The sequence below is a fragment of the Gymnodraco acuticeps genome, unplaced genomic scaffold, assembly GCF_902827175.1.
Source record: "Gymnodraco acuticeps unplaced genomic scaffold, fGymAcu1.1, whole genome shotgun sequence".
Classification (NCBI taxonomy): Eukaryota; Metazoa; Chordata; class Actinopteri; order Perciformes; family Bathydraconidae; genus Gymnodraco; species Gymnodraco acuticeps.
Window position 1 is genome coordinate 47,348 of NW_022989752.1, and position 11,904 is coordinate 59,251.

The 11,904-nt window shown below is 43.3% G+C and overlaps 1 protein-coding gene across 5 annotated transcripts in view; it reads left to right on the forward strand.

Annotated features, from left to right (window-relative positions):
* Positions 1–11,904, forward strand: part of sgip1a (SH3GL interacting endocytic adaptor 1a) — a 92,558-nt gene that overhangs the window by 17,158 nt on the left and 63,496 nt on the right. The window contains exon 1 of one of the 5 annotated variants that reach the window (XM_034210308.1): positions 150–374. The exons of the other annotated variants lie outside the window; for them this stretch is intronic. The gene's annotated coding sequence lies outside the window, so the exon portion shown is untranslated. Of the gene's footprint in view, positions 1–149; positions 375–11,904 lie in introns of those variants that run through there. 5 annotated transcript variants of the gene reach the window in all.

The following is an 11,904-nucleotide window of genomic DNA, read 5'->3' on the forward strand; positions in this document are numbered from 1 at the left end:
TGCAGCTGTAGGCTGCGTTGCCATGACGTCACGCTGTTCGATCCTGTGCAGTGTGAAAGCACAGGGACAGAAAAAGGCAGCGGATTGAAGCAGAAAGAGGGAATGGTGGGAGGGAACGGGGAGAGGAGGAGAGAAAGAGAGCGCAGAGTGAAACCACACCTTATTGCAACGAGGGCGGGACACAGGCAGCCACACACAAGCAGCTACTACAGGAATAGTCACTGTGCAGCAGGGTGTTATTATAGAGTGTGTGTGTGTGTGTGTCCTCACCATGGACTGTCACTTTGCTCACACCTGCATGTTACTCTATCCGCGACCGAAAGCAAATAATTAATGTCATTCACCGCTTGGCAGGCTTGGCACACTGACATAAGGTAGGGAGTGCAGGGGAGGGGTGCATGTGTGTTTATGTTTGTTTGTTTAGCGGATTCGTGTACCTCCTGTATAAACTCTGCTCATGTGTGGTGGCTGATTCTCTGCCTCTATTTGTATGTGTAAACATGCGTTTGTATTTAGTGATTGCGCACAAGTATTTGTCAAGCAAGAGCGGTTACTAATGCAGAGCTCTCCTGGGCCATGTTGTCAGGAGATTCAAGCTGTAAGCCATGTGACTCCACAAAGAGCTGCAGGGATTGGCTGAGGCCATCTCTGACCTCAGCAAACTGCCTCCGCCCCTCCCTAACACTACCGCCCCCCTGCCAAAACACACATGCATAAGCCTCCCTCCCTCTCGTTCTCTCTCTCTCTCGTTCTCTCTCTATCTATCTCTCTCTCTCTCTCTCTATCTATCTATCTATCTCTCTATCTATGTATTTATCTCTCTATGTATCTCTCTATCTCTCTCTCTATGTATCTCTCTATGTATCTATCTATCTCTCTATCTATCTATGTATCTATCTATGTATCTATGTATCTATCTATCTATCTATCTCTCTATCTATCTATGTATCTATCTATCTATCTCTCTATCTATTTATCTATCTATCTCTCTCTCTCTCTATATATCTATCTATCTCTCTATCTATGTATCTATCTCTCTATGTATCTCTCTATGTATCTCTCTATCTATCTATCTCTCTCTCTATGTATCTCTCTATCTATATCTCTCTCTATGTATCTCTCTATCTATCTATGTATCTATCTATCTATCTCTCTCTCTATGTATCTCTCTATATATCTCTCTCTCTATCTCTCTCTCTCTCTATCTATCTCTCTCTCTATGTATCTCTCTATCTATATATGTATCTATCTATGTGTCTATCTATCTATGTATCTATCTCTCTCTATGTATCTATTTATCTCTCTATCTATCTCTCCCTCTATCTATGTATCTATCTATCTATCTATTTCTCTCTCTATGTATCTCTCTATCTATCTATCTATCTATCTATCTATCTATCTATCTATCTATCTATGTGTCTATCTATCTATGTATCTATCTATGTGTCTGTATCTATCTCTCTCTCTATCTCTCTCTCTATCTATCTATCTATCTCTCTATCTATCTATCTATCTATCTATCTATCTATCTATCTATCTATCTATCTATCTATCTATCTATATATCTATCTATCTATATGCTTAGTGTGTTCCCTTTGCATGCTATGTGAGACCTTATACACTGAGACTGGAGCCTCACAGCCATGATCAGCATTTTACATAACATCCAGAGGAGCTAGAGGAGTGCTGTCTGACTGTGAGGATCAGGGGAAGTGAAGTGAGGATGATGCATTGTGTACGACCCGGGGACTCCTCGCCCGCCGGCTGCCTGCTGAGGGTTTGTGACTTAAAGAGTCCTCGGTTACATCACTGCTGATGTGCCCAGGCGTGCTGGAAAATGTATCTTTAAAGAGAGGAGCTGAGAAAATGGACCTCTCAGCTCCTTCATATCTATTTCAAGCACTGATATTTATTCAAAAAGCCATCCTTAATACACAGTTTAACACGGTTTAAAGGGAGGGTTTGCATATTTTAAAGTGGGGTAATATGAGGTGCTTGAACATCAGTTAAGTGTACGTACGCTATATTTAGAATGTTTTCTCCACCTTTCGTTTAATTGTCACTGTGAATTTGATACACTACTGCCCTCAAATATTCCTTCAACAGCACAAGAGAGTTAAAGTTCATGGCATGATTTGTACTCTCTGCAAAGAATCAGAAAAATAAATGCAATTTATAGAAGGAAAACATTACTCAAGTGACACTTCACCTGCAAAGTGGAACACTAGAGAAAAAAATATATATAAAGGAAATTCTCGCCTGGATAATGGATTTGATCCTGCATATGATTCACTACCTAAAATACGCACTGTTTTCACACACACATGGAAATAATATGTACACATGACCAAATATGTAAATATGTTCATTTTAATTCATTTCTTATCTTATAGTTATTTTATCATTTTAATCTTTGATTTTTATTAATCTGTGCTGTCCTGTTTTTCAATCTCACCCTGTTGCTGTTAAACTACTGAATTTCCCCACGGAGATTAATAAAGGTCCATCTTATCTTATCTCGATCATCTGTGGCATTTTGAGTTTGATTTTTTGTGTTTTGGTTTAAGGACAAATAGCTGCTATGAAATCTGGTTGGACAATGGAGTGATTTTGGACGCAGCTACCCACAGAATCCCTGTTGTTCCTGCAGGATGAAATATATATAAATATAATAAGGTGTAGTTGTCTCTCACCCGCACTCTGTTCATGGCCTCCTGTGCCTGCTGCATGCGGGCGCTCTTCGTGGGCGTCCTCTCCGACAGCAGGTGGGTGCAGCCCAGGTAGGTCGCTGCGAAGATGATGCCGTCAATAAGGTCGTCTGGGTCACATGGCCCCGGGACTGCATGAGACAAAAACACTCATGAGGCACATGCATAAACATACAAGCAACACTGAACACACTTCATGAATATAAAAGAGTGAAAATGTGAAAATGAACTTGCAAAACTAAACTAAACATCTACAATAGTTAATTATCCACTCACCATCCACAAACGTTGGAAATGAAGGAAGAGATCTGCGTAGCTGGAGGCAGAAAAAGGAAACACTACATTATGATGCTTTTATTTCCACTCACATACTGCAGGTCTCTCCCAACTCATTTACATTCTGCAAGACTTCTACTGCTGTCAGCCATTTAGCTGCTGGCGGATAAACACTTTATAAAAGATGCCCGCCTTTAGAGGATTTATCATTCATGTTGCCATGGATTCAGTGCGTTACGTAGTGGTCTACCAGTGTTTGCACGCCTGTATTGGATTACCTTCTGCACATTCTCAGCAAGGTTGTGAAATAACACTAGGTGGTGTAAAAATGTACTTATTCTTGCCTCTTTATTTTACATGTCTATTTATTCTATTTAGTCTCCTTTGCTGTAACAATGCAAATGTCCCTGCTCGGGGACAAATACAAATAATTTCTGATTTAAGTAAAAGTACACTAATTGAGTTATCAAAGGTTCCTGATTGCAACAAACAATGCATTTGCCCACCACTGTTCCTCAATTACTTAGAAATTGAGGAAAACTTGAAGCAAAAGCAAGCTCTTGAGTTATAAGACGATTTTCTCTTAAGTTTTTATGGATTTAAGTTTGTTTGTTCACCTCCTGGACCGTTGGCTGCTGTAAAGGCGACTGTGGCTGAACTTGAGGTCGCGGCCGCTGAGCCGGAAGCTGCGGTTGATGTGGAGTCTGTTGTTGGTGCTGATGTTGCCGATGGTGAAGCTGATTGGGCGCCGCATGTTGGTACGGTTGAGGCTGTGTGTGTGTCTGCGGCGGCCTGGCGGTGTCCCTCTGCTGTGAGAGGTGGGCTTGGTGGTGGTTGTGTTGTTGGGGGGGCGGTTGGTGGTACTGTTGAGGAGGAGGAGCTCTGGAGGACTCGGCCCTCGGTGGACTGGCCGGTTCCCGAACTGGAACAAAGCGGGACGGAGACTCAGACAACGACTGAGCAGGGGAGTGAGGGGAAGACTGAGAGAGGGAAACAAAAAGATAATAGAAATGACTTCATGCATTTACAGCAGCTCAGCAGACATCTTATTCTGACTATACGTTATTCAGAATGTGGGCATTAATCCAACACACGATGAAATGAGAGCAGGGATGTAAGTCATGTTGTAAAACTTCCCGGAAGCATTTCACTCTAATTGAATTACTGCAACACTGCAGGACAAAACTCTGCAATGTCACTCGTATGCAGCCTTAAAGGTATAGTACAACACTTCGAAAGAGAAAACGAAATGGCACTAAGACATATCAAGAAAAACATCTTGATATTAGTTTAACTCCAAAAAAATGTGTTAAATAAACAAGAAATAAAAACAAGAAAAAAAAGAAGAGTTGTTTGTAAGCCTATGTTTAAACTTTAGAGAGAAGACTTCACGCCAAGCTAGGCAAAAAACGTCCTTTGCACTCATAACGCAGAGACATAACAATTTATCAATTCCCATTTCACTACTAGGAAGAAGGCAAATGAGCATATTCCCTAAAATCATAGAAATGTATTTTCAACAATCAAGTTAAACACCAGAAATGGTAACAGTCTCAGAATATATTGCTGCGTCCTTTGGGAGATATATTCTATTAAACCAAAAAGAGTAAGCCTTAAGTGAAGTCACACTCACATGTCCAGCTGCAGTCTGCAGTGGGTACCCCTCCTCTGTGGGGCTGACCTCCTGCCTCATCACCCAGATGGGCTCCACGGGGCGGTCAGGTGTGTAGGGGGAGCGCAGCACCTTCGTCTTCACCTCCTCAATCGCCTCCTTGATGTCTTTAATCGCCAGGGTAATGGCGTCTCCCGATGCCCTCGTAACTTCTTCCCCTTGGAGACCCACCCCCACCGCATTCCTCTCCTCCTGGGTCTCCCCCGAGCTGCTCTGCCCAGACGAGGGGCTCTTGGCCTGGGATTCTGCTTGTCTGGGGGTTTGCCTGCGACTTTTGGGCAGAGGACTTTGATCGGCGCCCTCCCCCTCAACGTCGGACTGCCCGTCGTAGTGGTGCAGGCGGCACCCGACCGAGCGGTCCAGAGGGGGGTGATGGGAAGCTCTGCCCTGCCTTTGGGCATAATGGGAGCTCTTGGTGGGGGAGGATGGAGCCCCTTTTTGTACATTCTCCTGTCTATGGCTGTTAAAGGGGGTCTCCTGCTGGGCCTCTTTAGACTCTGTCCTCCAACCAGATTGCCTGCGAGGTTCTCTGTGCAACTCGGGGTAGGAGGTCTTGAGGGGCTCTGGGAAAGAGTTAGGAAAGGACTTTGTCTCCGGGTACGACTCGTAGACCGGCTCTTGGTACGTTTTTTGGTGGGACTCCGTATAAAAGTCTGCATAGGTTTTAGGATAAGAGCTGAATTGCGGCGGCGAGCCCGAATCGGAGCAATCGTCGTCTTCGTCTTCGGGCAGCAGGTCGTTGTCGGGCACGGGGCTCATGCTGGCGTCCTCGCTGAAGTGGTCTATCTGGGGGAAAGGGGGAAGATCCGGGGAGGAAGGAGGAGTTGGGGACTGGAGGGGCGGGGGGCTGTGAAGAGGTCCGTCCAAACTGAGCGAGGCCACGCTCTCCGTGTCGGAGCAGAGATCGGTGATTTCACTTCCCTGAGCTGCGATGTCCTCCGGTACATCGTCCATCTCTTCTACCTGATCCTCCTCAACCTCCTCTGAGCGTTCCTCTACTCCCTCATCGACCGCCTGTGTGTCCTCATGGCTGCAGTGGGAGTGACTTGGGGTCGAGGAGATGTCTCCGTCATCCTCCGCCTGTTCTTGCTCTTCGTCCTGTGCCTGAATTTCCTCTGGTTTCTCTTCACACTCCACTGTAGGCTCCTGGAGGTCTTCTTCTGCCTCAGCAGGAGGAGTATCTGGGAGGCGAGGTTGCATGTCATGTGTTGCAGGAGCAGGTGAGAGTTGGGTGGGGGGGACAACGGCAATGGGAGTCTGGTGAGGAGATTCCCTGTCCTGCAATTGGTTGATGGATACAGGATCTTCTAATGAGCGTTGCTCTACCTGCACCTCTGCTGGACTCTGTCTCTCCTCCACACCAGGTGGAGAGTCCTGCATGTCTCTGATTGGCTGCTTCTGTCTTTGACCCCTGAGTCTTGGATTAGGGTCTCCATGGCGGCGGTAACGTGTCACAGCAGGGCGGGCTTGCTGGACGGGACGAGGTTCAAAGTCTCGATTATCCTCCCCGTTTGGACTGGTGGAAACCAACGACGGGACCAGACCGGGACTGTGAGCCTGGCTCTGCCCTGACGGGGGCTGCCTGCGATGCCTAGGGGCCCCACGAGCTGAGGGTTGGTGTTGGTGGTGAGGAGGCTGATGATGATGGTGGTGGTGATGGGGATTTGGTTCCCCGTCCTGGTTGATCTGACATGGCCTCCAGGACCGACGGACGGGAGCTTCCCCGGGGGACGTCCCGTTGGGCTGCCGGCTCCTCGGGGGCCCCTTCTGCTCCTCGCCTGCCTCCCCGGACGCATCTCCCTGATACTTGTGGCTCATGGCTGGGATCTGATCAGAACATGCTCCTCTTGTCTCCAGGGAAACTCCACTTATAGCTCAGCCTGGTAGAGACGGAGAAAGGATATAAGAGAACAAGTCTTATCATGCACATAAGAGGTCAAGGAAAGGTTTACGATTAAAACAGAAACACTACGCATTTCTATGACTTTTGACATTATGTTAAAATCCAAATGACACTGAAAACCCTTTCCAATGTTAAAATATCCTAGAACTTCGTTTTCACTGTTGTTTACGTCACTAAGGGGGAGACATTTAATGCAGATGGCAGACAGTTCAATAATATTGCTGTTTCTACCCTTGCTTACAGAATTGTTTACATGTCACACATAAATTCGTTCAGTAAACGACCAGTCAAAAAAAAAAGAAGTTTTTAAACGGAGCAGAAATAGAACTAGTCTCCCACTTAAAGTATCTTGGAGTCATACTGGACTCAAACTTGACTTTTAAGAAACATATCAAGAAAGTATCCAATACCGTTAAATTCAACTTGCACATTTTTAAACAAATCAGACCTTTCTGTCAATGCTGCAAAGTCATACCTCCACTGCATGATTCTATCCCACATTGAATACTGTTTTACAAACTGGTCGTTTGCTTGTGCCACAAACCTGAAACCCATAGAACAACTGTACGAGAGAGCAATCAAGGTGTTTGACAGAAAGCCAAATTCCTACCACCACTGTGCCATCCTTGAGAAACACAATTTCTTGAGTTTTGACAATTTTAAGTCTTTTAAAAGTATGTGTTTTTTTTATAAATGTTTACATGGACTGCCCCCCCCCCCTTAGGGGAATTCACACTGGACCCTGCACTAGGTCAGAAACCAGAGGAGACTGTGAAGTCCATCGCAGACGGACCACTTTTGGACAAAATTACCTTTCCATTAAAGGCAGCTCGTTGTGGAACAGCCTCCCAACTGAGATACGGGATCGTCCCACTCTCAATAGTTTTAAAGGTCAACTCAAAGAATGGTTGAGAAACAAACAGATGTGCAATCACCGCTAAATGCACTTTAACACAGGGGTATCTCCTCCTGCACTTTATATATCATAGCTGCTACATTGTACTGCCATGTGGTAAATGCTTGTATGCTGCTCATGCTCTTTCTGTATATCATGTATTTCTGTTTGCCATGTATATAAATGCTATGTTCATAAATGTATGCGACGGGACTACGGATGGAAATGACCTCAAAGCTAAAATCCGGCTCATTTACATTTCAAAGCATTATTTTTGTTTAAAATGTTCATTAATGTGCATTGTCCCGGTTCAAATAAACGATTAAATGAAATGTAGAATTACTCGTGCACTATATTGAGATACAGAGGCGCCAGAGGTCTGCTACTGAGATCAGGCTACTCCCACGACAACGACCCCGCCACCAACTTGTGTTGCGTTTTCATCTGGACAAAGGTTTTATGTTAAGAAAGAAAAACACTTTTTTACCCATACGTATTGAAAGTGTACATGCTACGATGGCTAATGAAGCCCCCAACCCAGACATATCTCTATCTAAGATGACATACACACAAAGAGGATATATTACAGTGATGTCGGGTATCAGACATAGTACTCCCTGTCTCTATATTGCTAATAGTAAAACCCTAAATCCTCTGGGATCCATGTGTGTGAAGTGCACTTTAATCTGTACCACGTTCAACAGCAGCTGGCAGATGGCATAGGAGGGGGAAAAGAGGAGGATGAGGCACGGCAGAAGGACAAGGAGGGACATGTCTTTGGTTAGGTATCAGATAGGGCCTGACAGAGAGAGATAAATAGGGCAGTGATCTGAATAATAAAGGCCCTCTGAGAGTGAGAAGCCCAGTTTTGATATTCATTTAATATGACTAGGCTATCAGGGTACACATCAGTTACTACAGGCCTGACCCTGAGTAAGGTCAACGGGCTGAGAAAGGACAACCGAACGCAATCCCGCTCGATGCTTCAGGAATAATAAGCTCGTTCCAGAAAAGGTCACCAATGGAAACTGTCTGACTTGGAGAAAGAAAAAAGACTGCCGCTTGTTTGTACATAAAAGCTTAAAAGCATTTCTCATTATTGCTGCAGGATACGTTTCACTGAAGATGCTTTCATCATTTATTTATCAGACCTTAATGATCACAAGAATCCATAAATGTGTGGGAGTGTACATGAGACATCAAAAAATATCTCCTTACGGTTTCTTAACTCAACTCTTTAGTTCATGGGTGATGAATATTTAAAATACTGTAGACTCATTTAACAATCTTGACTGGGTTTCAAACCATTATTGTTGTTTTTCACTGAGATTATTAGAATTATCTGGCCTCCTATTTTCTTTGCTTAAAGATGTGACTTAAATATATTTTTTTACTATAATATATGTCTGTTTAGTCAATTGAGTTATTATCTTTCGCCGAATAAGGTTACACAACGGTGACTGAGTCGTTAGATCACTGATAAAACACCATGAATTTGCAGTATTACAACTGGCTATCTGTGGGGATATTTTGGAAGTGAAGTGCTCTCTGGGAGAACAAATCAACCGATGCTTTGATAACTTGAAGTTAAAATGGTGATACTTTTAAAGAAATTTAAAAAGTGCTAAAAACGTGAATAATGTATCCTTTTGAATTTGTATCCTTGTTTTCACGGGAATGGATGTCTTGTAACAGTGAACTAATGATAAGCTTGCTGTAAATTACTGCAGCTTCTCTCTAATCAACACATTTCATATTGCATTCTGTCACAAGGTTACTAGGTGATTATCAGATTATATCCATCCATCCATCCATCTTCTCCCGCTTATCCGTGGTCGGGTCGCGGGGGTAGCAGTTCCAGCAGAGAGCCCCAAACTTTCTTTTCCCTGGCGACATCAACCAGCTCTGACTGGGGGATCCCAAGGCGCTCCCAGGCCAGCGAAGAGATATAATCCCTCCACCTGGTCCTAGGTCTACCCCTTGGTCTCTTCCCAGCTGGACGTGCCTGGAACACCTCCCTAGGGAGGCGCCCAGGTGGCATCCTAACTAGGTGCCCGAACCACCTTCAACTGGCTCCTTTCGACGCGAAGGAGGAGCGGCTCAACTCCGAGTCCCTCCCTGATGACCGAACTTCTCACCTTATCCCTAAGGGAGACACCAGCTACCCTGCGGAGAAAACCCATCTCGGCCGCTTGTATCTGTGTCAGATTATATGCGCAGATATATTGCATTAATGCACACGATGTGGACAATATCTGCTTTGCTTACTGCACATATTTTATTGCATTCTATTTCAATGTAAATACTGCTTTATTTTATTTTCTATTTTACTATCAATTTTTTTGTAATGTCATTATAGTGTTCTTAAAATAGTTCGCTATCTGTGTTTTTTAAATTTTTGTTTTACAGCATCACGACGAAGTTAAATTCCCCGTACGTGTCAACCTACCTGGTAATAAACCTGATTCTGGTTCTGATTCTGATGTATTTTCAGAAATGCAGGACTCTGAAATTGAGTGCACACACACAGAGAGAGAGAAACCACAGAGGGCAAAGGTTAATGTGGACCCTGTAATCTGAGCACGGACCACAAACTGCTGGGGAGGGACCATGGAGGGACGCAGCGGGGATGAGGCGGGCTCTCAGGGTGGCTAATGTCCCTCTAATGCCCAGAGACTGGATGGCAATGGTTGGGTGACTCAAAGGGGGGGGGGGGGGGGGGGGGGTCACAGATGGCCCTGGCAGCGTGGCAGTGAAACTTAGGCCTGTAGAGCTGCACTTCCATCTGTCAGGCTGAAGTGAAAGCTGAGGGTTTTTCTAGTCCATTAATTTGCTGATCTTATACTGACTGACAACACTCGCATGTTGGCATACTAGCAAGGACTGATTGCATCTAATCACTAGCCTAGCCTTTTACTTGTTAACAGTTTGGGGCTTTATTAAGACAATTCGAGCAGTCATCACAATATTTTTGTATGTGTTTTCCTGATTAGTACATTTTCATAGTTAGGAAATCATTTGGAAGGAGTTGGTCTACTTCAGTTTCAGAAACCGTGAGGGAACACCATAACAATTTCCCAGAGCTCTAGAGAATGTAAATTATTGTTGCTTTTACAGAAATGTTCATTTTGTTTCTGAAGTAGAGGAGTTATTAACGTTTCTAACAGTCAACAATCAAATAAACTCATTATTGCTGATAAATAATAAATGTTCGTCATTTTTCTTTTTTATCAACGACCGTGTCAATAACAAAACAACTGTACCTGACATTTAAACTAAATGATGCCCCTCCAGTCCCTGTAAACACGAGTAGAATACAACCCTGTGTTTAACATATAACCAGGACAAGTAATATTAAGATCTTCCCGATGACAAGGCAAAATTAAAAAGGTACATTCATGATAGTTACAATCGTCATAATGCATTTGAAAATGTGGTATCCAGCCTTATATCACACTATTATATTGTAACAAGTGTACATTTGCCCTTCACCGAGGCGTCAAGTTGACCTCAACTTTTATCCTGAAGCCTACTTGAAAATTCTTGGAACAGTTATTTGATTGGATGATAAATCAATAAGTCAATACATAGAAATGTAAACAACAGCTTTTATAATTGCTTACGTATTTCAAGCAAGAATGGTAAACATGACATAACGTTTAGCTCAAACAAAACAAGCATTTTGTGGAAATCACCAAATACTATGGCAGTTTGTGATCAACATTTAGCTATTTGAATTATATTCAATCAACCAAACTAGGGCCAACAATGATTAGCATTATCCATTACTCTGCTATATATTTTCTTAATTAATCGTTTGGTTTGTTATGTCTTAAAAAGTGTAAAATGTCACCTAAGTAATGTCTTTATATCTCTTCGTTTTATCAGTCCAAACCCAAACGTTATTAACAGGATAATTCAAATATTTGAAAACATAATTTTCTGCCTTCCTGCATGGACAATTATATAAGAGAATCAAAATAAATGTTATGATGATTAATCGATTATCATTCAATTATTCTCACTGTGTAGGATTCTCATTATCTTTCTATTCTTGACAGCATGATTCATACACACACACACACACATACACACACACACACACACACACACACACACACACACACACACACACACACACACACCAACATCTCAACAGTCGCATACCTTAGCCTACATTGTGTTTACAAGTCGACGTTGCCAATGCTTCAGAGGAACAACATTAATCCATGAACTAGTGCCAAATTGGCAAGTGCTTTTATTTTGAAGGCTTAATGGCTTCTTAAATCCCCTCCCACGGCCTTGAACGATATTATTACGTTAAAAAGGGTAAAGAAAAAAAGCCTTCCTTTTGGGATCGGTGCTCATTATCAGATAGTGGCCATTTGAAATGCATTTACAGGCTACAATTCATGCGTGGCGTTATTATGCATATGAAGCGCGTATATCC